The sequence below is a fragment of the Vombatus ursinus genome, unplaced genomic scaffold, assembly GCF_900497805.2.
Source record: "Vombatus ursinus unplaced genomic scaffold, bare-nosed wombat genome assembly UNPS02014167.1, whole genome shotgun sequence".
Taxonomy (NCBI): domain Eukaryota; kingdom Metazoa; phylum Chordata; class Mammalia; order Diprotodontia; family Vombatidae; genus Vombatus; species Vombatus ursinus.
Window position 1 is genome coordinate 575,719 of NW_020953945.1, and position 26,968 is coordinate 602,686.

The following is a 26,968-nucleotide window of genomic DNA, read 5'->3' on the forward strand; positions in this document are numbered from 1 at the left end:
TAAGGCCCCTCCCAGCCCTGACATTTCCTATTCTAAGGCCCTCCCACCACTCCCTGTTCTAAGGCCCCTCCTAGCCCTGACATCCCCTGTTCTAAGGCCCCTCCTAGCTCTCCCGTGCTTTGTTGTTGGGTTCCTCACAGTCCAATGTTCTGCGTGTCAGGATGGTCATCTAGTCCAGCCCCCACATTTGATTGATAAGGACAATTGAGGCCCAGAGAGGTTAATGACTTGCCGCAGTCACATGGGGAATAAGCAACACTCCAGTCCTGGGGCTCCAGCTTCAACCTTCTTTCCAGTGTAGGAGAGGGGGGATCCCTCTTAGCTCTGGCATTCGATGCTGCAGTTCCCTTCCAGTTCTAAGGCCCCTCTCAGGTGTGACATCCCCTGTTCTCAGGCCCCTCCTATCCCTGACATCCCATGTTCTAAGGCCCCTCTCAGATGTGACATTCTGTGCTCTTTGTTCTAAGCTCCCACCCAGCCCCAAGCTCTGCCAGTGTCTGTCTGTCTTTGCTTCTGAAATAATTGACTAAGTTATTAGAAATGATGCCTCTTGCCTCCTGCACAGACCTGGCCTTAGTTACAGAATACCACGCTGCAGACTCCACGGGAACAGGGGAGGCCATTCCACCCATCATCCTCTGTATTTCCCATCAATTCCCAGGTGAATTCGCACCAGGGCCCTTGGGCTGGAGGGGCCTCGCCAGTCATGAGCCTCGATGTCGGCTCTGGCCAAACAGCCAGTCCTGGGAGGGGGCTTCGTTTCATTCTGTGCACGCACGGCCTCCCGTCGCCCGCCGTCACCGAGACACGGGGCTTCTGATTTTAGTGACAGTTGTACAAGACACTATACGTATAAACAAACACTTTCCCTTGTGTTTCAGGACTCTGTGGATAAATAAGCATCGCTGTCACCCTACAACGAAGTGCCGGCTCCCCTCCTGTAATGCGTCAGCCCTCCCTGACAAGCAGATATTCCAGGTAACTGAAACTTCTTAACCTTTACATGTCCGAGCTTAAGGGAGAAAGGCCTGACGTTCTGGAGGAGAGAACCTTCCACAGCGCGATCCATGCTGCTTCCTTGCCTTCTTAAGTACAGTACACCGGGCTTAATTTGCATTTTTGTTAATACTTGGGGTTTTTAGGTTGTGGATTTCAGGTCGCAGTATCCTAGAGAGAGAGCTGGAAGGCACCTACCAAGGCCACTGAGTCCAGTGCCCTCATTTTACAGAGGAAGAAACTGAGGTTCAGGGACTTGCAAATGCCAGGGGTTGGACTGAACCCACATCCCCTGACTCCTGAGTCGGTGGCTGCTCTTTCCATGCTACCACACGATACCTTTCTGTGCCTTCTTTTTGGGGCTGAAATGCCCCTGTAAGAGTCTGGAGTTGGCTACTCCTAACCTTCTCAGGGCTCGGAAACCAGCTGATTGGCGTCGGGGTCGTGGGGGGAAGTGCACCCACTAGAGAGAGCAGACCGCGTCCTCATTCACCTGTTCCCTCGTCTCCTGTCAGCGCGGGTTGTGAGCAGCCACTGTGGTCCGGCACGTACTTATCGGGTGTGTGATGTGTGTGGGGCCCTTGGGGGAGCCTGGACTTACCCAGGCAAAACAAGATGGAAGACAAACCACTGAAAACCCCCAAACCGGCCCCTGTCCTGGGAGAGTTTCCACTGGACCTGGAGGGATAGTACCTAAACAAGTAGTTGTATGTATACCTGACAGTTTGAGGACCGTGGACCATCAGGATGGGCTTCCTGGAGGCGTGGTGCCTCAGTTGAGCCTGGAGGGTCTTCAGGGGTTCTAAGAGATGACAGTGAGATTGGGGAGCGATGGAACAGAAAGGTCAGCTTGCCTGGAAAGGAGAACACTGGAAGCAGAGAGACGTGTCAGGAGCCTGGGAAGGCAAAGGGGAAGGAGGGGCCGGGGTGTGATGCCGGATTAAAGACTTTGTGTTTCATCCCAGAGGAAGTAGGAAGCCATTGAGGGTTCATGAGCTGGGGAATGCTGGGCTGGGCTTGTGCTTTAGGAAGACTTCCGGCAGCTTTGTAGAGCATGGATTGGAGAGGAGAGAGTGGGGGGAGCCAAGAGCCTCCCTGGGAGGTTGGTGCAGGAGTCCAGGTGAGGCGTAATGAAGGCCCTCCGTCCTGATCCTTTGAAACTATTAGAAAATAACTTTAGGAACCAAATGCTGCATTGTGATTCCTTCCCCCCTTCCTTCCGTATTTTGTTGTTCATTTTTGTCAGTTGTATCCAACTCTGGGTTTTCTCAGCAAAGTATTCCAGCTTATTTGTACAGATGAGGAAGCTGAGTCAAACAGGGTGAAGTGACTTGCTCAGGGTCACACAGCTAGTAAGTGTCTGAGGCCAGATTTGAACTCAGGAAGATGGATCTTCCTGACCCCAGGCCCAGAGCACTATCCACTATGGCGCCACCTAGTGGTCCCCATGTTTACACTATATTTACTTTTTATGCACTTCGTTATGTACGTGTTGTCATTAAATTGTAGGCTTCCTGAGGGCAAGCCCTTCCTTCTCTCTCTCCCCAGCATCAAGCATCCCTGGCCCATGACAGATGCCTAATAAGGCTGGCTGGTGGATGACTTTCTTAGATCATCCAGTTCATTGAAGAAGATTAGTTTAATGTGGGCTTCAGGAGGAGGTGAGGCTTGGAGGAAGAGGAGGGTCAGGGTTGGGGATGGAGCAGGGCAGCTCAGGAGGGGAAATGAGAGCAGCTGGGCCACAGGGAGGAGGGGATGTGCAGGGTCTGTTTGTAGGCTGGGGAGGAGAGTGGCCCGGCCTCAGCTTCCTTGCCTGTAAAATAAGGGGATTCAATGGACACTTTTCAAGGACTTTCTGGCTCTAAATCTGGTGAAAGAATTTTTTAATCTGGTCCAGACCTGAGATTTCATTGGCTTGGGGACCTCCTGATGAGGGAATTCCCTCTGTCACTGCTGATCGGCCGCCATGCTGCCAGATAGAATCGTTCCCAGGGATGGTGCAGTCCTAGCTTTAGCACTCTTTGGAAGACAACGCCATGGTTTCCCATTCATTCTGCCTCCTTCTCTCGTTCCCACCTCCTGTGAGTGCCTTTTTCAAGTCTAAATTTGCTGGTAAGTTCTTCAGGCATCCCCATCTGTCTCTTTGGATAGCCTCCCCTTAGATCCCCCCTTGGAACAATTTCCCCTTGTGTCTTCAGAATTTCATTGCCCGGAGCTTCCCGTCCCCGTCCCCCCTAGCCTGTGCTCATTTCCTCTGTGAAGCTCCAGGCCACAAGATCCTCCTTCTCTTTTCTCTGAAATCGGCTCTCCCCCAAATCCAGCTGTATGGCGGCCTGTGCCTGGCCAGCTTCGCATTCTTTGTTGTAAATTTTAAAACAGAGAAGCAACTTCCTCCCCAACGTCCCTCTGTTTTTACCCTCCCAACCAGTGCCTCCTTGGGGATAAGGAACAAGTTAAATCAGTTAATTAATCAAGAAGCTTTTATTAAGCACCTACTACGTGCCAGGCACTGGAGATACAAAGGTAAAGCTGAAATAGTCCCTGCCCTTAAGGAGCTTACACTCTATCAGGGAGCCAGTATGGACCTATATAGGTATAGAGCAAATATATTTAATTAACAAAGAAGCATTTATTAAGCACCTACTATGTGCCAGGCACTGGAGATACAAAGGTAAAGCTGAAATAGTCCCTGCCCTCAAGGAGCTTACACTCTATCAGGGAGCCAGTATGGACCTATATAGGTATAGAGCAAATATATTCAATTAATAAAGAAGCATTTATTAAGCACCTACTATGTGCCAGATACTGGAGATACAAAGGCAAAGGTGAAATAGTCTACCTAGCACTTCTCAAGAGATTGTTGGGAAGAGACAATACATAGTGATATAGATATATACAAAATAGATTCAATCAATTTTCAACCTTTTATTAAGTACCTGCTGTATGTGAGGCACTGTGCTGGGCTCTGGCAATATGAAGACAAATGTGAGGTGACCTGTGCTCTCAGGAAACTGACATTCTATTGTGGGGAGTCAATGTGCCTTTATAGGCGTATTCAAAATGTTTACAATTAATCAGTTCTCATTTGTTAAGCGCCTGCTGTATGCAAGGCATTCAGGATACAAGGAGCTTACATTCTATGGGGAGATAATGTATGTGCCCATGTAAGTACATAAACAATATATACAGTCAACCAAAAAACATTTATTAAGCACCTGCTGTATGCTGGGCACTATACTGGGCATTGGGAATACAGATATGAAGGGGATCTGGTCCCTGCTCTAAAGGAATGGGGCAGTGACCAGGACAGAAGCTCCCCAATTGACTTCTCTACTTACTAAAGAATGAAATGGTCAGTCATAGGATCATTGGATTATAGGTAGAGAAATGGAGGTCCAGTTCCCTCATTTTACAGATGAGGAAACTGAGGCATTGAGAAGTTAAGTAACTTACCCAAGGTGACATATGTATAAAGTGGCAGAGCTGGAATTCAAACTCAGGCCCTCTGGCTCCAAATTCAGCGTTGTTTCCACTATGACCCTATTTCCTGTCTAAATCCAAGAGATGGTTAATAGCTCTGCTTTTGTCCAAGGGAGAATGCCATCAGATGTCCAACTAACCAAAATCATGGGCTTATAGGATCATAGATTTAGAGGGGGAAGGGGCCTTGGTGGTCATCTTGCCCACCTGCTTCATTTTACAGATGAGGAAAGTGAAGTCCAGAACGCTTAGTGAATTGCCCAAGGTCATATGGGTGCCACATGTCAGAACTGGGATTTAAAGCTGGGATTTGAACCCAGCTCCTCTGAGTCTAAATTCAAAAGTCTCTCCACCACTTCCCTTTCATGACCTAGTATTGGTGGGCTTGAGGTGTTCTTGGGCTGTGCTGACTCACAGAAAGAAGGAATGGTCTGTAATTGAAGCAGGAAGGGGGTGTACACGTGGAGCCATGGAGTCCCCAGACTCAAGAATTCTGGTAGAAGCCTGACTGTTCCAGAGCCTTCCAAGAAACTTCACTGATCTCCGGCCTGTCCCCAGAGACTTGCAGAGAGGAGACGGGGGATGGATGGACAGTTTCTTTGCCCTGTCTATCCATGTACTGAGAAGTGCCCTTATAAATGGCTCCACCAGCTAGGGGGCACCCTAGCGCACAGAATACTGGAACTGGGGTTAGGAACACTTGAGTTCAAATCCAGCCTCAGACACTTATAAGCTGTGTGATCATGGGAAAGTCATCTAACCTCATTTTGCCTCAGTTTCCTCTACTGTAAAATGGGAATAACAATAACACCTACATCCCAGGGTTGTTGTGAAGATAAAATAAATGAACTAATTGTCAAGTGTGCCAGTAGGTGCTATGTAAATGTTAACAATGATAATGATGACCTTAGTGACCTTGGGCAAGCCACCTGTGTAGAAGGGGGTGGGGCTGGACTAGATAACCTCTCAGGTCCCTTCCAACTCTAAATTTATAATCATGTGATCTGGCGACCCCAGCACTGCTAGGGATTCCCTCTTTTATTCTGGACGTCTTCCATGATGGTAGCTAACACCTTTGGGGAGCACATCTTCTTGTGCGCCTTGCTTGATTTTGACAATTGGAAGGTTATTGGATCGTTTTCCTTCTAGTTGCATCTGTCAAGGAATCATCTTGTATAATAACTTATACTGGAGAGGGACCTTTTTTTTCATTCAAACAAATCACACAGTAGACATTTGCATTCGGTGCAGAGTCAGTGATGTGACTGTGAGGATGTGTGCTATGGAAAAGTCTTCCTGCTTCCTTCTCATATTTTCATCCAAGATGCCTTTGGTGTACATGTGCAGATCGTTCTTGTACACATTTTACAGAGATAAGTTTGTGTTTATTGATGACCAAGATCACAACAAAAAAAACGAAATTCAAAAACAAAGAAAGTAAGTGTGACCTGGGCTTACCCAGATTGGATCTGATCTTGTGGGCTGGCTCCTCCATAGAGGAGCCATGGATGGAAGGAAGGAAGGAAGGAAGAAAGAGAGGGAGGGAAGGAAGGAAGAAAGAGAGGGAGAGAAAAAAGGAAGGGATGGAAGGAAGGAGGGAGGGAGAGAAAAAAAGAAGGAAGAAAAAAGAAAGGGAAGCGAGGAAAGAAGAAAGAAAGAGAGGGATGGAAGGAAGGAAGAAAGGGAGGGAGGGAAGGAGGGAGAGAAGAGAGAGAAGAGGAGAAAGCCAGAAGGAAGAAAAAAGAAAGGGAAGGAAGTAAAGAAGAAAGAAGGGGAGGGAAAGAAGGGAGGGAGGGAAGGGAGAGAGGGAGGGAGGAAAGACGGAAGGAAATAAACATTTATTAAGTACCTATTATATGCCAGGCACCATGCTAAGTGCTTTACAAATATTGACTCATTTGAGTCTCACAACATTCCTTTGAGGTAGATGGTATTATTATCCCCATTTTCCAATTGAGAAAACTGAGGCAAACAGAAGTTTAGTGACTTGCTAGCTAGTAAGTGTCTGAGGCTGGATTTCCACTCAGGTCTTCCTGACTGCAGTCCCATCGCTCTCTCCAGTGTGCCGTCCGCAGTCGCTGAATCACAGAATTTAGGAGGTGAGAGGGATCTCAGCTGCCATGTAATCTAACCTGTGCCCCAGTGGAGCCATCGAGACCGTCAGATCCCTGACAAATGTTCGTCTAGTCCCTGCTTGAAAACCTTCAGGAGGGAAAAGCCCGCCACATCTCCAGGCGGCCGCTCCCATTTGGGGACAGCACTGAGAATTAGGAAGTTTCCCCTGACATCAAGCCTCAGTTTCCTTTTTGACAACTTGTCTCCCGGGTCTGCCTTCTGGGGCCATGTCATGTCAATAAACAAGGAGTGTTTATTAAGCATCAACTAAGGAGAGCTAAAGAAAATCCTCCACACGGACCTTCAGATAACTGAATACAGCCATTGAATCTTCTCTTTTCCAGGCTGAGCCTACCTGGTGCCTTCAACCAGTCCTGATATGAAATGGTCACAGGGCCCTTCACCATCCTTGTTGCCCTCCTCTGGATAGTCTCCATTTTATTGACGCCCTTTTTAAATTCTGATGCCAAGAACTGAATCCCAGACTCCAGGTGAGGTCTGATGGGAGCAGAGGACAGTGGGATGATCGCCTTACCTATTCTTGGAAGCACTGCCCCTCTTGATGGAGCCCAGTGGCTATTTTGGCTTCCACATCAAACTGATGATTCATATTGAGTGCTCAGTTCACTAAATTCCATGCCTTTCCCACCTTATACTTGTGAAATTGACTTTTTGTACCCATGTGGAAGACTTTACATTTACCTCATTGAATTTCATCTGGTACTCTAGCTTATCAAGGTCCTTTTGGACCTAGAGTTTGTCATCCATTGTGCTAGTTGTCTGTCTCAGCTCTGGGTCCTGTGAGCATCTGTTGAGCATGCCCATTCATGTCCACTGATGTCTACTTTGACTCTGGTCATCCATCCCCTTCTAAATCCATCTGATCATTTAACCTACGTCTCTCTTCTCTGTAGGAAAAGTATGAGATACTATGTCAAAATCTTGGCTAAATCTAGATAAACTCTTCATAGCATTCTCATCATTTACTAGTTTACTAAACACATACATATATGTATATATATTATACATTATATATCATATTATATATATATAAAAGAGACAGCTTTGGCCAAAATTCTTGGTAATCGCCACTTCCCTTTCTAGAAACTCATGATTTATTATAGAATTTTCTATTTATTTGTTATAGAAGTTTTCCTGGGAATCGACATTAAGCTCTCTGGGTCTCGAGCTGGTAGACTGTTCTCTACTTTGTTTTGAAGATCAGGACAGCGGGTGCCTTTCTCCAGTTTCAGAATGCTTCTCCGTTTTCAATGATTTTTCTGATGTCACTGAGGGTGACTCTGGTCACCTCTGGCAGTACTTTCAGGACCCATGATGCAGTTTGGCTGGGCCAGGGGACTTCAGTCCAGCATTTCCTCTCTTTGGCTCATCATCCCCACCTGGAGTTTCTCCAGGAAAATCCTCATGGTATAGAAGCAGCATCCGAGCCAAGAAATTCCGCCTCTGATGCACACTGGCTGTGTGACCTTGGGCAAATCGTTGACTCTCTGAGGCAACTCTTTAAGACCATCTTGTAAAGCAGCACCAGTTTTCATCAGAGCAGGGAGTTCCATTTCACAGTGACTTCATAGGTCAGTACAAAAATAGCCCATGTTCAGGGTTTTTCCATTTGTGGGGGAAAGAGAGCCTGGGTTCTTGTGGTGTCACTTGGAAAATGTAAATCAGGCATGGGACAGCCTTTATTTCATCCCAACAAAAACAAAGAAGAAACCAAGAAACTCCTCAATAGATAAACACCCCCAGCCCCCAAGTAGCACATCCCACTTTCCATGAAAGGGAACTGACCTTGGGGTTACCATTGAGGTGGCCCTTTGACCTTTTCGTGATTCCTCTTTCCCAAAGAGCATGACACATTTCTCCCAAGGTTCATCACACTACCCTGTGGGTTAGGGTCCCCCTGAAGGGGGCTGCCGAACAGAGCCTTTCAGGATCAGAGCAGCTCAGGGGAACAGGAGGGGCTGGCAAAGTTCACATCGCTTGCCCTGCTTCTGCCACGAGTCATGATGGCAATCCTCTTCCTTCTCCAAGAGTTACAATGTGGAGGAAATCTGTCTTGCTGGTCAGTGCCTGAACTTGTGAGTTTGAGAACTCTTGACCTCAGGTTGGGTGGCCATGTAGATGTCTCCTTCTGCTATGTGTGTCTTTTTTAATTTAGTGCTTTATTTTTTTCCCCCAATTACATGTAGAAACAATTTCTTTTTTGCTTTTTGGTGAGACATTTGGGGTTAAGTGACTTGCCCAGGGTCACACAGCTACTAAGTGTCAAGTATCTGAGGCTGGATTTGAACTCAGGTCCTCCTGACTCCAAGGTCGGAGATCTATCCATTGTGCCACCTAGCTGACCCTAGAAACAATTTTTAACATTCTTTTAAAATTTTTTTGAATTCCAAATTCTCTTCCTCCTTCCCTCTCCTCCCCCTCTCATTGAGAAGACATTGTTATAGGTTATACATGTGCATGCATGCCAAATATATTTCCCCTGACATGTGCTTCTGCGGGAGATCTATTGATGCCCTCTTAGACGGGTGCAAGCACATGTTTGACTGTGCTAGGTGTTTTTGCTGCAAGTTGTCATCAGCTACTCCAGGGGAAAGGAAATCGTGCATGGATACAGGTCTGCCCTCCCCACCCCCACCTTCACCCCATACCCAATGGACCAAGAATGCAGTTCTATCATCCAGGGGTGAAAAAAGAACTCCCAAAGAGAGGTGGTCGGCCAGACCACTCTTTTAGACCATCGAGAAAGGTAGGTCCTCTGACAAGAATCCATCCTCCTGGGACAGCTAGATGGCGCTGCAGTGGATAGAGCACTGGACCCTGGAGTCAGGAGGACCTGAGTTCAAATATGGCTTCAGACACTTACTAGCTATGTGTCCCTGGGCAAGTCACTTAACTCCAGTTGTCTCAAAAAAACAACAACAACAAAGAATCCATCCTCTTGGGTCCCAACCTGTTGATGATCTTAAAGTCGTCCTCTTGGCAAGGTGCCAGTGGTTTTGCCCATTCTCTGGAGTGGCCTCCATACTGTAACCCCATCAGATTAATGGGGGAACTCCCTGGATGCCCCCCACCCCGACACAAGCCTGGGTGCTGCTCTTGCTCTGATTTCTCCTCGATCCTGAGTCCCTGATTTATCCCCCATTTCCCTGCAATTTCTCACAAAATGACCCCTTGATTCTTTGAGACTGTGGATCATCCAACATGAATCCTGCCTCAGATGCATATTAGCTGTGTGACCTTGGACAAGTCACAACTCCTCTTGGCCTCAGTTTTCTCATCTGTGAAATGAGAGGTTTGGACTTGTTCGAGATCTGTGGGCTATTCCAGGCTTTTCTTAAGTATCTCATCTAGGATTTCTGGTCCAGAGCTGTTAGGATAGAAGTCTATCTGGGTATGTATAGTATGTTATAGTTATTTATAACATTCATTAAATGTATTGATAATATGCATCACATGTATAAATACATGTATATATATACATAATACATATTTGTGTAGTCATTAAACTCTAGCGATTACCTATTGCTTTTATTTGTGGTTTAGTCATTTTTCAGTCATGTCTGATGCTTTGTGACCCTATTTGGGGTTTTCTTGGCGGAGATACTGGAGTGCTTTGCCATTTCCTTCTCCAGCTCATTTTACAGATGAGGAAACTGAGGTAAACAGGGTGAAGTGACTTGCCCAGGGTCACACAGCTAGTAAGTATGTGAGGCCAGATTGAACTTAGAAAGTGTCTGAGGCTGAATTGGAACCCAGGTCCTCATGCCTCCAGGGCTGGCGCTCTAGCCACTGTGCCGCCTAGCTGCCCACCTCTCTGAGATGACCTTCCACCTACTCTGTATAGATCTTATATATGTACAATTTTTTTGCATGTCATTTCCCCTGTAGAACATGGGCTCCTTGAAGGGCATGTTTTTACCTTTCTTTGTATCCCCACAACTTTGCTTAGCATACTGTAAGTGCTTAATAAATGCATTTTGACACTGACAAAAAGGAATAAGATGAAAAATACAGTAGAAAACTTCATTGAAAAAAGCTCCACAGAAGCAATTGAGAAACAGACGTCCTGCAATGGAAAACAGAGTATCCCAGAATGTAGACAAGAAGACCAGATGAAAATACAAGCAGAGAATACCTGGGCATTGTATGAACTGCTAGGAAATAAGCAAACTCCAGCAACCTCCCTGGAATTTAGATGGTGATGCAGCAGTCTCAGGCCCCCTGATGTCCCAGAGAGCTTAGAAGAACAAAAGGACCTCAACACTGCATTTTGGAGAAAAATTCCCAGGATTGCTGAAAACAAGTGGTGAAATACAAAGGCTGAAGTCCGGCCTGGGTCACATACTGGCTGTGTGACCCTGGGCGGGTCACTTATCCTCAGTGCCCCAGGTGATGCTCTAGGATTCTGAGTTGCAGAGGAAGGGGCCATCTGCATTGGTAGAGGGGGTTTCACCCCTGGGAATTTTCTGTAGAAATCATAAATCCAAACACAAAAAGAAGAAGGAGGAAAAGGGATGAAGAATCTCTCACTGTTGCCCAGTATTGCAGTCCTCTAAGACTCTCAGATCATTTTCAAATGCACTGCTTGTTCTTCTAACACCTGTATTTTATGCTTAGGAAACTCATTTTTTAAACCAAAGCTGATATGAAGTGATATTTATTCACATTAAATTGAGTCTTGTTAGATTCAGCCTTGAGTTCTAGGCTGTCAAGATCTGCTGGCTGTCATTCAGTGGGTAGGAAATTCCTTCCAGTTCAGGATCCCCTGCAGCTTCTGCAATCAACGATAAAAATGTTGGACAGCACGAGGCCAAGCCTGGGTTCCTGGTGCTCTCCACTGGAGACCTTGCCACACTGGCGTTGAACAATTAAGGAGTGCTCTTTAAATACTTGGCAGAAATCTGGGGAAATTCTGTGTATAGAATCGGTTTAGTAAGCTTGTCAGAAAAAGGAAGCAAGGTTACTCTAAGATGACCTCTTCTTTGATGGAACCAGTCTGACTTTTTGTGGTTGCCATTTCCTTTCTGGGTATTAATTAACCATCCCTTTAATTATATGTTTTAGAATTTTGCCAGGAGTTGAAGTCAAGGTCACTGGCCTAGAGTTTGATGACTACATTCTCTGCCCTTTTTTGGAAAATCTGAAGGTTTGCTTTTCTCCAATTCCATGGTACTTTTCCTCATTCTCCAATCTTTTCTCTCCATGTCCTTTGACCATTACTCCAATCCTCAGTTTAAAAAATGCTCACCTATAAGCTCAGATCCCCTAATGCTCAAAGAAAGTAAATCAAGGCAACCTTGGGCTGCTACCTTATACCCACTAGAATATAAAAAAATAGCAAAAAATGATGAAATCCTGTGTTGGCAGGACTGGATGGGGGAGGGAGGCAGGAGTAGTAATACATTATTGGTGCAAACTGGCGCAAACATTTTGGAATATGATATGGCAGTTGGCAGGAAGAATGAAAAACTCATCATCATTTTTGAACCAGCATTTCCACTGCTAGGAGTTCATCCCAGAACCATTTTTTTTTTAAAAGGAGCCATCTCCATGGAAATATTTATAGCTGCTTCGTCGTAAATTTAATAATAATAACTAGCATTCGTCTAAGGCAGCTAGGTGGTGCCACAGTGGATAGATTGCTAGGCCTGGAGTCAGAAAAACTAATTTTCCTGAGTTCAAATCTGGCCTCAAATACTTAATAGCTGTGTGACCCCGAGCAAGTCACTTAACCCTGTTTGTCTTCATTTCCTCATCTGTAAAATGAGTTAGAAAAGGAAATAGCAAACCACTCCAGTATCTTTGCCCAAGAAAACCCCAAATGGGCTCACGAAGAGTCAGACATGACTGAAACAACTGAAGAAAGCATTTATCGAATGCTTTACAGATATTACCTTATTTGATCCTCACAACAACGCTGAGAGATGAGGGATATATGATCTCCGTTTTACAGATGAAGAAACTGCCAGAGTTTAAGTGACTTGCCCAGGGTCACATAGCTAGTAAGTGTCTGAGGTGGGATTTGAACTCGGGTCTTCCTGACTCCAGGGTTTAGTGCTCTAGCCAATGTGCTACCATCTGTAGGACTTGGAAGGGACCTTAGATTAAGGTTGAAAGAAGCCCTGAAGGCCAACTAGTCCCACCTCTTATTGTGCAGATGAGGAAACTGAGGTTAAGGGACTTGCCCAAGAACACACGGGTAAGGAAGTGATAGAGATGGGGTTTGAAAGTGGTCTTTAACCCAGTTCTTTCTTCCATCCTACAGTATTGTCTTTGGCTCCCATATTTTATAGATGAGAAAAGCAAGAAGCAAACTGACTTTTCCAAGGTTATGTAGGTAGTACAGGGCAGCTAGCGATGTAGCGGATAGAGTGCTGGAGTCAGGAAGACCTGAGTTCAAACGTGGCCACAGACATTTCCTAGCTGTGTGACCCTGGGCAAGTCACTGTTTGCCTCAGTTTCTTCATCTGTAAAATGAGCTGGAGAAGGAAATGGCAAACTACTCTAGTATCTTTGTCAAGAAAATTCCAAATGGAGACATGGATGAAACCATTGAACAGCAGTAACAAGGTAGTGCAGGGCCGGGATCTGAACCCAGGCTCTCTGACTCCAGTCCTGTACCCTTGTCACTGAGCCCTTTTGCCTTCTAATGACGAAAGCCTGGAAGTAGCCTCTCTGTCCAACAGCTGAATCAATTATGGCGTATTAATGGAATGGAAAGTTACAGTGTCATGAAAATGACAAGGACTATTCGAGGAAATATGGAAACGTCTCTGCAGAGATGCTGCACGGAGGAATCAGTGGAAAGCAGCCCTGTGTGCACCCTGCCTGCCACTCCACTGAGAAAGTAGGAACTTAAGGGGAGAAAGAAGGAAGGCAGGCAGGGGTAAAGGTCCCAGGGTTTCGGAGAGACTGAGCAGGCCCATCGGAGCAAAGGCAATGTTGTTGTTCTGGTTAAGTCATTTGGTTCTTCTTTGGTCAAAGCCAGGGGGCTTTCTGTAAAGTTCTCCCCCAGTTTTGCCTGTTTGTTTGTTATTGATAATTATTGAGTTGATGATTGAAAATCTGAGTGGCCTGGACTAGAAATTCAGATTTTGTGAAATGTTGCCTTTTCTCTTTTAAAACAAAAAACCAAACATTTTAAAATCTATGAGCTTAGCATCTCCCCTAGAATGCTTCTTTGGTGCCTCGGGGAGGGGATCCTGGGATGGTGAGGGCTCTACTAGACAGGGGGCCAGCTCTGAGAGTTATCACTGGTCCAGAAGGTTTTGGAGCATGGGTCTGGGGGTGGCGTCTGTCAGAGAACGTTCCGTGCTAAGTTCTAGGTTTAGCACCCGGCCACTCCCGGTCTCAGCAATTCATGAAGACCATTGGGCTCCGAAGAAATCACAGATGCTGAAGTCAAAGGAAGCTTTGAGGCTATCTAACCTAACCCCCTCATTTACAGATGAGGAAATGGGGCCGGCCAGGGAAATGAGCTGCCCCAAGTGCCAGAGGTAGTGATTAGCAGAGCCCGGCTAATACAGACAAGGACCCTGGGAGACAGGCAGGCAATGCGCATTTTTTAAGTGCTCACTGTTTGCCAGGCACTGTGCTCAGTGCTGGGCTTACAAATACAAGCAGAAAGAAAGACAGTTCCTGCCCTCAAGGAGTTTACGTTCTAAAGTGTACATCCTCTAATCCACACCTAACAACTCTCCCTGCCCCCATGCCCTTTCCTCCTTTTTGACTCCTATCCGTGCCCTCTCATGTGTCCACTCCACAAAGGAGCTGATAGGACTGCACGAACATCAGTGGAACCCACATGCCCCCATTGGGGTATATGGGACTAGCCCACCTTCTTCTCTGGTCATAGAACCTTTTGATAACATTGCTAGTGCTTCTCCCTACCCCTTTTCTATCTTTACCTTATCTTTATTTGTATCTCTATTGGCAGCTAGGGGGCGCAGTGGATAGATTACCCCAGTTGGCATCGCAAAGACCTGACCTTGCTGTCCTCTGACTCCCATCTGTATCTCCAGCCACTTTTTCCTTCCTGTCCTCCAGATTCCAGCCAGACTGGGCGGGGAGCTGTTCCCTGAGGGCTACATTCCATCTCCATCTCATGCTTTTGTGACTGAAATGCACTGCCTGCTCATCTCTGCCTTTTTCGTCCTTCAAGGCTGCTCCCTCCAAGTAGCCTTCCCTGATGACTCCCCAGCTGAAATTGTTTTCTTCCTCTTCTCTTATTCTTAGGTCATTTTGTCTGATTTCTCCTTCCTTTGTATCTCATTTATCTGTACACCCAGCATAGACTTCCTCGTAGAACATAAGCCCCTTGAGGGCAGGGCCTGGGTCATTTTTATCTTTGGATCCCCAGTGCCTTAAACTCACACACCCTGCACTTCATAACTGTTTGTTGAATTGTTTTTTGAATATGGCTAGAGTTGGTCTGATAATTCATCTTCTGCCGACCTCACTTGGCATTTACTCCTATATATGTCTTTCCATATCTCTTTGTGTTATTCATGCTTGTCATTTTTATAGCAGAGTAGTATTCCATTACACTAATGTCCCTTAATTTATTCATCCATTTCCCAGTTATTGAACATAGGGGTTTTTTTCTTTTAGTTTTTTTTTCACTATTACAAATAAAGCAGCAATGAATATTTTAGGGGCAGATGCTTTCTTCTCCTGCTTTTAATAACATCACCAGGGAATTGGTGCCAGGCAGGAATATTCCAGGACCAAAGGGGGCAATCAATTATGAGTCTCTCCTTTTATTTAGGTTGTCAGTTTGCTCTCCAAAAACCTTCCACCAATCCATGGCCCCACTCATAACATATAGAGTGCCTGTTTCTTTCCAGCCCCGCCAACATCACATTTTACCATGTTAAGTACCACTTTTTCCTCCTACAACTACTAGAAGCTTCTTGAGTTATTTCTTTTTTAAAAACTTACTTTGTTTTATTCTGAACTTAAACACCAAGAATAGTTAGAACAGAAATCGAGGATTACACCCTTAGCACCTTTAGCTCTACAACTATGAACATTGTGCTCTTCCCTCCAAGTTGGAAATAGTTTCAATATGTTGCCACTGTCTGCTTTCTCTTCGCCGTCCTTCTGTTCTCTTCTCTACATTTTTAGAGTGCGTTATTGGCCCTCTTTTCTTACTTTTCATCTTTTCTTTTTTCATTTTGACAAATTTATTGCTAGGACCATCTCCCCACCACCCCATTGAAAGAAAAACAAAGTGCTTATTGTATGCAATGTAAGTAACCTAGCAAAACCAATCCCTACATTAGCCCTGTTGGAAAATAATGCACTTATCTTCTGGGCATATGCGAAGTCTTTCCTTGTAGAATGTAAGCCCCTTGAGGGCAGGAATTGTGACCATTTTATACAACTTGTATCCCAAGTTGATACATCTCATTCTATAGTTTTGAAGTTCATTACCTCACTACCTGGGGGTTAGGAAGATGTTTCATCCCCGAATGTCCTTCTTTTATAGTTTATATGTGGATAATTCTGTGCTTTTCAAGTATGCTAATTCTCTCAGGCCTCTTGGCCTGGGCTCTGAAGAAAATCTGGCTGAGTCCAAGTTCCCTGAGTTTCCTTTCCCTCCTCTGTAAAATGAGGGGGCTGGATTAGAATAGCCTGTGTTCCCAAATGAAATCAGGACGCTGTCCAAGAAGAATTTCTCCCAAAATTAAAAACGTGTCTCTCTGCTCTGAAATTGTATGTCTCAGAAGTGACAGATGGCCTGGCCCCTCCATGTGCTGTCACCGTGACTTTGATGATCAGGGAAGGGGGAAGGACATTGGGGGAGGTGGGGAGAGCCTGCCTCGGTGTGGTTTTGCAAGGTTAGAGAAAGCCGACTTGTAGAATGTCAGTCATTGGTTAGCAGCTCTGAGGCCAGGCCTGGATCTTGTTACCTTTGCTGCCTCCAAGGAACCCAATTGGAAAGGAGATCATTTCTTCTATTCCCCACCCAGAGCTGTAGCTAGGAATTTTGGTGCCCAGGGCAGGTAACACAAACTGTGTCTGAGTAAGCAGGGTGAAGCAAGCCTGTAGTTGAGATAAAGTACCGCCTCAGGGAGGGGCGACAGAGACTCCAAGCCTCTTGGTGTGAGGCCCATGCTGGTGAAGCCTTGGTGGTGGGGCTAAAGGGCAGGGCAGGGCAGGGGCCACCGCCACCTGTCACCTGGTAGCTTCCTGCTGTAATCAAGTGTTCTGGCTGCCTCATTTCTACACTCTGCTGTTTCACTGCTGTTGAGGGCCAGCCAAGTGCTTGCCATCATCCTCTTCAGGGTCCTTCTCCCTCCTCCCCCCTAGTTATGGCTTGTCCCAGTGTGGGCTCCCCTGAGGCCTAGATGGAGAGGTGAGATGAGAGTTTTTGAGGAACTGGACTATTGAATGTTTAGGACAGAAAGATCCCTGAAGGTTAAACCAGAACCTGGGGGTGTTGGTCCCAGTTGTGCAGAAACAAGGTCACCTCATAATTCCTCTGTGCCCACAGTGCCCGGCGGGTGACCAGTGGGTCAGATGGGTAGAAGATTAGTGCTAAACGGGTGCTTAAATATTACCTAGACCAGGGCTGCCTACCTTGGAGGTTGTAATTTTAAGAATATTGTTATTTCAATATAATTGGTTTCCTTTGTAATTGATGCATTTTATTTTATGCATTTATAACATTATTCTGAGAGGGGGCCTGTAGGTTTTCCCATGCAGCCCAAGGGGTCCGTTACCCCAAAAAGTTAACCCTGATCTAGCCCAGTTCCTTCATTTTATAGGGGAGCCAACCAGGGCCCTGATAGGGATTAAGGCCACGCAGCCAGCAATATCACTCATTTCTATGGAAATTAATTATTTACAAAATCCTCTCTACACAATACCCCTGAGAGGTAGGTAGTATGATGTTTCCCATTTCACAGCTGAGTAAACTGAGATGGGGTGACACGCTGTAGCCTCATAGCTGGTCATTGTTGGAGCTGGGATGGGAGCCCTCACTTCTCGTGTTTTTCCCTCTAGGCCGTGCTGTCTCGGGAAGAGCCTTCTTTGAAACAGTCCTGTGGGGTAAGTGATGCAAAGGTTATTATCCATATTATAAATAGAAGACAGATGTATTAGAAAAATATACACAGTGGCGTCCTGCATGAAGCCTGAGGGAGGAGGGGATTACTAGCCAGGCACAACTGTGGGCTTCCTGGAGGGGGCTGCTTTTGAGTTGGGATTGAGAGGATGGATAGGAATTCAATAGGCAAAGATGGGGCACGGAGGGCATTCTAGGTGCAGGGAACTGTTTGAGCAAAGGCATGGAGGTGTGAGCAAAGGCTTAGAGATTTCTGCAGCTGGGTTAAGTGGTGGGGAGGTGAGGCTAAGGCTCACCTGATGTGCAGGGTGTTGTTGAAGGAGGAGGAAGCAATCCTGGGAACAGGCAGGTACAGTTGCTGTGGGGTGATGGGTGGGGCAGAGAGCAGTCCGAGAGTAGTGCTGTGGGCCCACTTTCCTTGCTCTAAGACAAGGCCCCTGTTGTCCTGCCCTAATTATGTCTCTGGGAGTGAGTGTATTGGGAGGGGGGAGTGGTTAGAGATAGTCTCCCCCATTAGACTGTGAACTCTGCCTAAGGAGGGACTGTCTTTTGCCTTTCTTTGTATCCCCAGCACTTAGCACAGTGCCCGGCATGTAGAAGGGGCTTAATAAATGCTTATTGACTGACAGGAATGGGTGGAGGGGAGTAACCTGAAGTAAGGGTGGAAGGGAGGGTGTAGCCAGAGTGTGACACAGAAGAGTCTGAACTTTGTTCAGTGATGACGATGATGGTGGTGATGATGATGGTGATGATGGTGGTGGTGATGATGGTGATGGTGATGGTGATGATGATGATGATGATGGTGGTGGTGATGATGATGATGGTGATGGTGATGGTGATGATGGTGGTGATGGTGATGATGGTGATGATGGTGGTGACGATGATGGTGATGGTGATGATGGTGATGATGATGGTGATGATGGTGATGATGGTGATGATGGTGACGATGATGGTGATGGTGACGATGATGGTGATGATGATGATGGTGAGATGATGATGGTGATGATGGTGATGATAGTGATGATGGTGGTGATGATGGTGATGATGATGGTGAGATGATGATGGTGATGATGATGATGGTGGTGGTGATGATGGTGATGATGATGGTGGTGACGATGATGGTGATGATGGTGATGATGGTGATGATGATGGTGATGGTGATGGTGATGATGGTGATGGTGACGATGATGGTAATGATGATGATGGTGAGATGATGATGGTGAGATGATGATGGTGATGATGGTGGTGATGATGATGATGACGATGATGGTGATGATGGTGATGATGGTGATGATGGTGATGGTGATGATGGTGATGATGGTGATGGTGATGATTATAGGAGGCAATATGATGTAGTTGATTGAGAGCTGGCTTTGAAGCTGGGAAGACCTGAGTTCAAGTCCTTCCTTTGATTCATCCTGTCTGTATGACCCTAGGCAAGCCCTGTCCCCTCTCAGGCCCCCAAGCAGCTTTCTAAGGCCTTGGGGTGCAGAGCAGGTATGGAGAGAGGCTTCTCACCCATATGTTCTCTTTTCCTATGAAACCTCTAGTCCATTCCCTGTTAGCAGTAATGTAGCAACATGGGTGTGGAATACTGAGCATTCCTTCAGACTTTGCATTGCACTGATTTGTTCTGCAGAATTTTCTTTTCTTTCTTCCTCTTTTTTCTTGTTTGTTTTTCTAAGGGCTGGCTCCTGGGAGAGCTTCGGGGAGGGACAAGGGGGAAATGTAGGTGATGTCAAAACAGAAAATCTCCATAAAAATGATTTTCCAAGGTAAAAGTCGCCAGCATTTCCACAGGCTTTGAGGTTGGCAGAGTGCTTTCCAGACATGATCTCATCTGATTCTCTCACAGTCACCTTGGGAAGTAGGAACTGCAGGCAGTAGGCTCCCCATTTGACACACAAGGTAGCTGAGGTAAGCAGAAGTTAAGTGACCTGCCCGGGGTCACACAGCTAGTAAGTGTCTGAGACTCATCTTCCTGAGTTCAAATCTAGCCTCAGACAACGTACTAGCTGTGTGACCCTGGGCAAGTCACTCAACCCGGTTTGCCTCAGTTTCCTCATCTGTAAAATGAGTTGCAGACGGAAATGGCAAACTACTCCAGTATCTCTGTCAAGAAAACTCCAAATGGAGTCATGAAGAGTCAGACATGACTGAAATGACCCAACAACAACAAAATGTATCATCCCCAAGGCAGTGTGGCATCATGGAAAGAGCACTGAGGTTGGAACCCAAATTGGATCCTCGGGTTCGAGGTGTGGAGCTGGGAAGACCCACAGAGGTCTTCTACTGCAACCCCCTCATGGTCCAGAGGAGGAAACTGAGGCTCAGACAGGTAAAGGGACCTCATGGTGGCTAGCTCTAAAGCTGGAAGGGACCCCAGGGTCCGACCCATTCATTTTACAAATGAAGAAACTGAGGCTCAGGGAGCAGTAAGTGCTCAGAGTCACTAGGCAGTGAACCTCAGAGGCAGGATTTGACTCCCACCAGAGCCCATGCCCTTTTTTTGGAAGTGAGTTTGACCCCTTTAGTCCAGGGGAACCCTGCTTGGAGGCAGGAAGACCTAGGCTGGAGTCTTGCCATAGACCCTTCCCAGCCATGGGACCAGCCCATCACTGAAATCTCTCAGACTTCAGGTCTTCATTTATAAAATGAGAGGGTCCTTCCAGCTCACAATGCAAGACCCTATGACCTTGGGTAAGTCACTTCCCCTCTGGGCCTTGGTTTCTCCCTCTGTAAAATGAGTGTTGGATTGATGGCCTCCGGGGCCCCTCCCAGCTGTGGGAGAGGGTGACTTGGCTAGTCAGCGGTGGAGAACGTTCCAGCTAAGTCCCTAGACACAGGCAGGCCCAGGCCGCTGCAGACCCCGCCGTGGTGGAGAGCCAGCGTAGCGGCCTACCTCTGTCTTGTTATCTTACGCTCACCCCATGTCCCCTGGGTCCTTTGACTTCTCCCCTTAGGCTTATGCTCATATCTTCTTTCTCCCACCAGGAGAAGCGGCTGAGGACGCGTTCCCCCTGACAGAGCCGGACAGGCAGCCTGGTGCCTGAGGGACACGGTAGGTCCACCCCCCGCTGAGAGCACGGCGGGGCGGGGAATTCCCTCCCTGTATTGGCAGCAGGGAAGTGTCCATGGTCGGGCTTGCCTTCAGCTGCCCAGAGATCCATTCAGTTGGATTCTGGATGGATGGGGCTGGAGAGGCTGGGCCCAGCTCCTAACCCATGAGGGAGCTCCCCTCTGCTTGGGGGTCCCAGGCGGCCGCCAACTGGAGGGTCCGGCCCCGCTACAATGCGGGGGGTGGAAACTTAGTGATGAGCTCAGCTGGGCCACCCTCCTTCACTGCATCACAGTTTGGGCAGTCATCCATCCCGTGTGTGCTGATGCACGGTGCCTGGGAAGGCTGGCTTCAAGGTACTGGCAGCCCTGGCACGCTCCCTCATTGGCTGGTTGTTGTTGGAATGATCCGGTGTTTGGGGGGCCATGGGGTGCGGTGGGTGGAGTCCTCACTTCACGGGCTCACGTTTGGAGAGTTGGAAGGCATCTCAGAGGCAGCAGAACCCGATTCCCTCATTTTAAGACACTGGGAACCTGGGGCCCAGGCAGTTTCCAAGATTTGCCCATGGCTAGCCAGTATCTAAGGGTAGGATTGGAACTCGGGCCTTCTGGACTCCAGCTCCTGTGCCCAATGATCTACAACATGATGTGTAACAGGAGCTGCAGGGTGGGGCTAGGGGGGTGGGGAACAAGCATTTAGTAGTCACCTACTATATGCCTGGCACTACGCTAAATGCTTAACAAATAGCATCTCACGGGCAAATAACTCAACCCCTCTGACCGCTGGCCGTCTCTACTGACCCAGAGACGGGTCGCACGCTGTTACTGGAGGGACTTCCTATGCCAGCTCTTTATTCTCTCCGCTTCTCATCGTAGTGGGCAGTACTGCAGCATTAGGAAACCCTGAGCTAGAGTTCTGCCTCAGACCCTTCCTAGTTGTGTGATCCTGGGCAAGTCACTGCACCGCTGTCTGCCTCAGTTTCCTCATCTGTAAAATGGGGATAGGATTAGCACCTGCCTGGCAGGGTTGTTGTGAGGAATGTGTGAGATACCAGAGGGGCTGCCCCTGTGACCCGGATGGTGCCCACCGTCTGAAGACGTCCGGTGGGCAGCCCTGGTGTCTGAGCATGAATTTTAGAAAAGCGTACTCCAGGGAAAAGGATCCTGGGGGAGGTCAAGGCAGGTGCAGCAGGTAGGTGAGAAGGTGGTGGTCAGACTGGCAGCGCCTTGCCAGGGGCTCTCCCCAGAGGGCCTGGGCACACTTCTGGGTGTTCTCTTTGTGCCGCTCTGCGCGTGGCCCAGTGGTTTCTCCTGCATCTTCCTGTATGGCCAGGGTTCCGTTCCTTCCTTCGCCATTTCCCTAGCTTCAAGGTTGCCTGCGGTTCTCCTTGGGGAAGACTCCCCCCTCCTTGGGTAGGAAGGCCCTAGGAGGCCCTCCTCAGCCCCCCAGAGCCGAGCGCCTTCCCCTCTGAGATTACCATCGACTCTGTGTGTATCTTGGATATACCTAGTTATTTACTGGTGGTACCTCATTAGAAGGGGGCTCCTTGAGTAGGAGGACACTGTGCTCTTGCCTTTCTCTGTATTCCCAGCACAGGGCCTGGCCCAGAATAAGTCCTTAATATTAATGTTTGTTGACTGACTCACTTAGTAAATGGTCATCCTGAGTGGTAGATGAGAAGCTTCATTGACCAGCGGTCCGCCTTGTGGTGAGGGGTGTCTGTCTACACCCAGCCAGGCTGGTCCTGAGACCACAGATGCCCAGGCAGATCTTTGTCTCTAGTTGGGATGTTCCACCTGGCCAGGTCCTGGGGCATAGCCCTGGAGAGGCCAGATGTCCCTATGTGCTGCAGTGAGGTGTCAGAGGGTTAACAGAGGCGACAGTTTATTACAGAATGATTTCCCCTTTAACTGGGGGATTTCTAGGAGTCTGCCCAATCCCACAACCAGCTGGGGAGTGGATATTTTTAAGGGATCTGGCTGCCAAGGGCATGGATGGGTGTTACCGAACATGGCTGTAGACAGGGGTGATGCCAAGGCCCCCCAGGGCCTCTCACTCCAGAGACGGTGAGTGCTGTTTCCTTGAACTAAATTAAAAATACCTATGAAGTAAATCCAAAGTCATTTGGGGGTAGAGCCACTGGAAACTGGGGGGAATCAGGGAAGCCTTCCTATAGGAGGTGATATTTGAGCTACACTTCAAAGCAGGCTAGGAATTTTGAGGCACAGATATGAGGAAGGGTGGCATCCCAGGCATTGGGCACAGCTTGTGCAAAGGCATGGAGGGGAGCTGGACTGCTGTGTACAAGGGATAGTGAGACTGCCTAGGTCTCAGTTTCCTCAGCAGGAGGGCTTGCACAGGAGACACCTCTAAATTCAGTGTTCCCCAGGGTTGTTTTTTGTTTTTTCTTCCTTGGTTTGTCTCCTGGGCCAGGCACCTGGGACATCTCTCAGCAGGTGGCCCCCACGCTGGTTGTTTTCTCAGCAGAGCTGGTCACAGGCCAGAAGCGGCTCCCTCAGCCACTTAGAGCAGGGGCCCAGGGGTCCTGGCTTTAGCCCCGGCAGGCCTGGACCTGGAGAGGTCCTCCCTGGGGACACAGCTCCCCAAGCTTGCCCTGCTCTGGTCCTAGATCTGTCTCGTCTGCTGTTATCGGAGGCAGGAATGGGGCCAGGGCCTTGCCCCCCGTACCAGGAGGTGCCCAGCCCTTCCTCATTGTACCCCAATGTAGGGGTTAGGCTCAGGGGCCTCGGAATTCTAGATCTGTGATCCTTAAGATCAGCCATAAGCCAGAAACTGGTAGGGCAACGTGAGTAAGTGGAAATGCCTGGGGAGGGGAGGTAATGAAGCTGGGATGAGGAACTCCCATGTGGGGAAACTCCCTCCGCCGGTGCAGACAGCCGCCTTCTCTGCAGTGATCTGGGAGAGCTGGCTTGAGCTCTGAGAGCGGAAGTGGCTGCTCGGGGTCGCCCAGCCTGGGTGGGCCCGACGCAGGATGTTTTCCTTCCTGTAGCGATTCTCCATGTCTGCATTATGTCAATTATAGATAATTACTATCTGCATTCCGCACATGAGAAGAGTCCATGAAAGTCAGCAGAGCAGCCTTCAGGGCAGGGGAGAATCCTGCGGCTGAAGCAAAGCTCAGGTGGAAAGGTCTTTTTATGCCTCCAATTAGGCCACATGAACTCATTTGAAAAACCACCCTCGGGTGCTTCCTGGTTCCCTGGAGATACGCTGGCATCGTAGGCGGGGGTTCGGCCCCGGGTTCAAGTCCTGCCTCGGTGGTCCTGGGTGAGTGAGCAAAGCCCCCAGGCAGCTCTTGGAAAATCTGGGTCAGGGATCTGAGGAGGGAGGATTCACACCTGGAGTTCTTCACACTCAGGAAATGACCAGTTTGGGGAAAACCAACCAAACCACTCAGCCGTGTTTGAAGGCTGCTCCTCCTTGAGGGCAGGGCCTGTCTTTTACGTCTCTTTGGATCCCCAGCTCTCAGCACAGTGCCTAGCACACAGTAGGCGCTTAATAAATGCTTGGGGCCTGACTGCTCCAGTGCTGTGGTGCTCACGGGCCCTCTGTTGCTGTCTCTGACCCGCTTGGAGTCCACTTCAGCAGCGGCATCTCTGGGGCAAAGGATCCAGGCATTTTGGACATGCTTTTTGCATCATGCCATTCTATTATTCCATAATTCCAAATTACTTTCCTCGAGCCCGTTTTTCAGTCTCCTTCCCTCCCACAGTGTTGTGGGTCACACACAAATTTTCTTTTTTCGGGAAGCTTGGGGGTGATACGTCTGTAGTGTGAAGTGAGGGATACCTGGCCTAGCGGAGGGAGGGCAGAGGACAAAGACGCAGCAGCTCTTTAGGGCTATGTCCCCTTTGGTTCCATCAAGGTTTGAGGCAGGCAAGCTGGGGGACCCTGGGTCATGGGGGGGCTGAGCCGAGTGGTCACTGATCTCAACGGACCCTGGCACTTGCGCACGAAGCGCAGGAGTGAGGGGTTGGCCTGGGCCTCAGCCCCAGGGCAGTAGAGACAGGGCAGAGGGCACCAGGAGACCCAGAGAGGGAGTCCCATGGCTGATTCCTGCTAGCTTCCCTGGGCCCATCTGGGGTAGGTTGGGCGGACGGTAGTGGGGATTCCTTTCTTGCTCTACAGGTTGGACAAGGTGTCCAGTGAGTCCCCTTTCTACTCTCAAATTCTGTGGATCACGTGTATCTTGCATTTTAAGGTTTGCAATGAATGTTCTTCACTAGCTTGGGCCTCACCTGGAGGTGGCCAGGTGGTGCTGCAATTTAGAGTTGCCTGGCCCCCAAGCATAAACCAGTGTTGGTAAGAAGCAACACCTGACCGGGCAGCTTTCTTTCCACTGTGCCACATCGCCTCTGTTATATAAATCATGTAAATAGAATTATCATAGAAATCCTGTAAATATTATCATATAAATTATGGATAATTATTATATAAATTATGTAGACATTGTATAAATTATGTAGAATTATTACATAAATTATGTAACTAATAAGACTTTTTTAGAGAGGCAGAAGAGTGTAGTGTGGTAGCCCCCACAACGTTGGCAGTGGTAGAACCCTTTACTTTAAACAATACTTGGGCAGACTTTTGTAGTAAATCCCTTTAAAATGGTTATTTTTTAAGCCTGATATCAAACAACATCAAGGTCATCTAAAATCACCTAGGGATGCTCCAGGGTTCCTTGGAGATACCCTGGCATAGTGGGTACAGGGCCAGCCTCGGTGGGTCTGGAAGTGAAGGGAGTGAAGCCCCCAGTGCCCCCGCAGCTCTCGGGCAATCACGGTTCCAGAGGAGGGGCACCTGATTCCCCTCTCTCGTGTCCTCCTTGCCGGTTCTCACACCAGTCTCTTCATTTGCAGATCCTTCTCTCCCACGCCTGGCATGCTCTGCCTCCTGCCTTCCCTTATCCCATATTCCTTTAAGATTCTTCTCAGATCCCACATTCTGGAGGGCCTCTTTTGCTGCTAGAGCCTTCCTCTCCAATGTGACTTTGTGACACTGTGAATGTCTTGTATGTCCTTATTTATGGGCATTGCAGAGATTGCATGACTCAGTGGAGAGAGAGTTGGCCTTGGGCTTAGGAAGCCCTGGGTTCAAGTCTTGTGTCTGACATGTCCTGGGTGAATCTATTCACCTCTCATTGCCCCAAGGACTCTCTGGTTGCAGAGAAGGTGCCGGTCTACAGTAACTGAGGGAGTTCCCAGTGCTGGTCCCCATCCACTCTTTAGGAGAGACACGAGTCTCCCATTTGAATGTCAGCTCCTTGAAGACAGGGATGGTTGCCCTTCTGCCTTTTTATGACCGGTGCCTAGCCTCAGCCCCTGGCACAGTGTGGGCCTTGAAGGATGGGGAAGGCTGTGTCCCTGAGGGACAGAGGCCCTGAGCGGGAGCAGTGCAGGGTGTCTTTGGGGAGGGGTGAATCAAATTGAATTTGGGCCATCCAAAGTTCAGCCCCTGCAGGGCTTCCAGAAGCCCCTCACCCATCTTTTGTGTTCTCTAGCATCCCTTCCTGTCCTGTGCTGTCCTCTACACATAGGCTCGAGAGATTGGGAGAGGGACAGAAGAGGGGAGCACCAGCCATGGTGCCCCCCCAAACCAAAGCATGTAGCTTAGAGACTGATAGCAATCACTCATTCTTTGGTCAGCCAAGGTTTTCAGGATGGGATGGGGGGTGACAAGGTTTATCAACCCCACTTTACAGATGAGTGGTCACCTAGCTAGCAAGCAGCAGGGCTGCAGGATTCAGTGGGGCCCCAGGGCCACTGGTGCCAAATCTGTGTAAGCACAGAGCCTGGAGCAAAGTAGGTGCTTAATAGACATCATTGATTCAGTATAGGAGTGCTGTTCTTTCCAATAGAGTGTAAGCTTCTAGAGGGCAGGGATGGTTTGATTTCTGTCTTTTTATCTCTAGCACCCAACACAATCCTGGCACATAGTAGGCTTTTCATAAATGCTTATAGACTGGATCAGCATGGAGCCTGCACACAGGCTCTTCATGAATATTTATCAACTGTCTGGCTTAGCACAGTGCCCGGCACACAGTTGGCTTTTCATGAATGCTTATTGATAGGCCGCCTTAGCACAGTGCCTGGCACATAGTCGGCTTTTCGTGAACGCTTATTGATAGACCGGCTTAGCATAGTGCCTGGCACATAGTAGGCTCTTCATGAATGCTTATTGATAGGCTGGCTTAGCACAGTGCC

The 26,968-nt window shown here is 48.1% G+C and overlaps 1 long non-coding RNA gene across 1 annotated transcript in view; it reads left to right on the forward strand.

Annotated features, from left to right (window-relative positions):
• Positions 1-26,968, forward strand: part of LOC114041117 — a 219,296-nt gene that overhangs the window by 29,741 nt on the left and 162,587 nt on the right. The window contains exons 2-4 of the long non-coding RNA XR_003568884.1: positions 882-978; positions 17,623-17,667; positions 20,678-20,744. This is a non-coding gene — a long non-coding RNA (uncharacterized LOC114041117). The remainder of the gene's footprint in view (positions 1-881; positions 979-17,622; positions 17,668-20,677; positions 20,745-26,968) is intronic.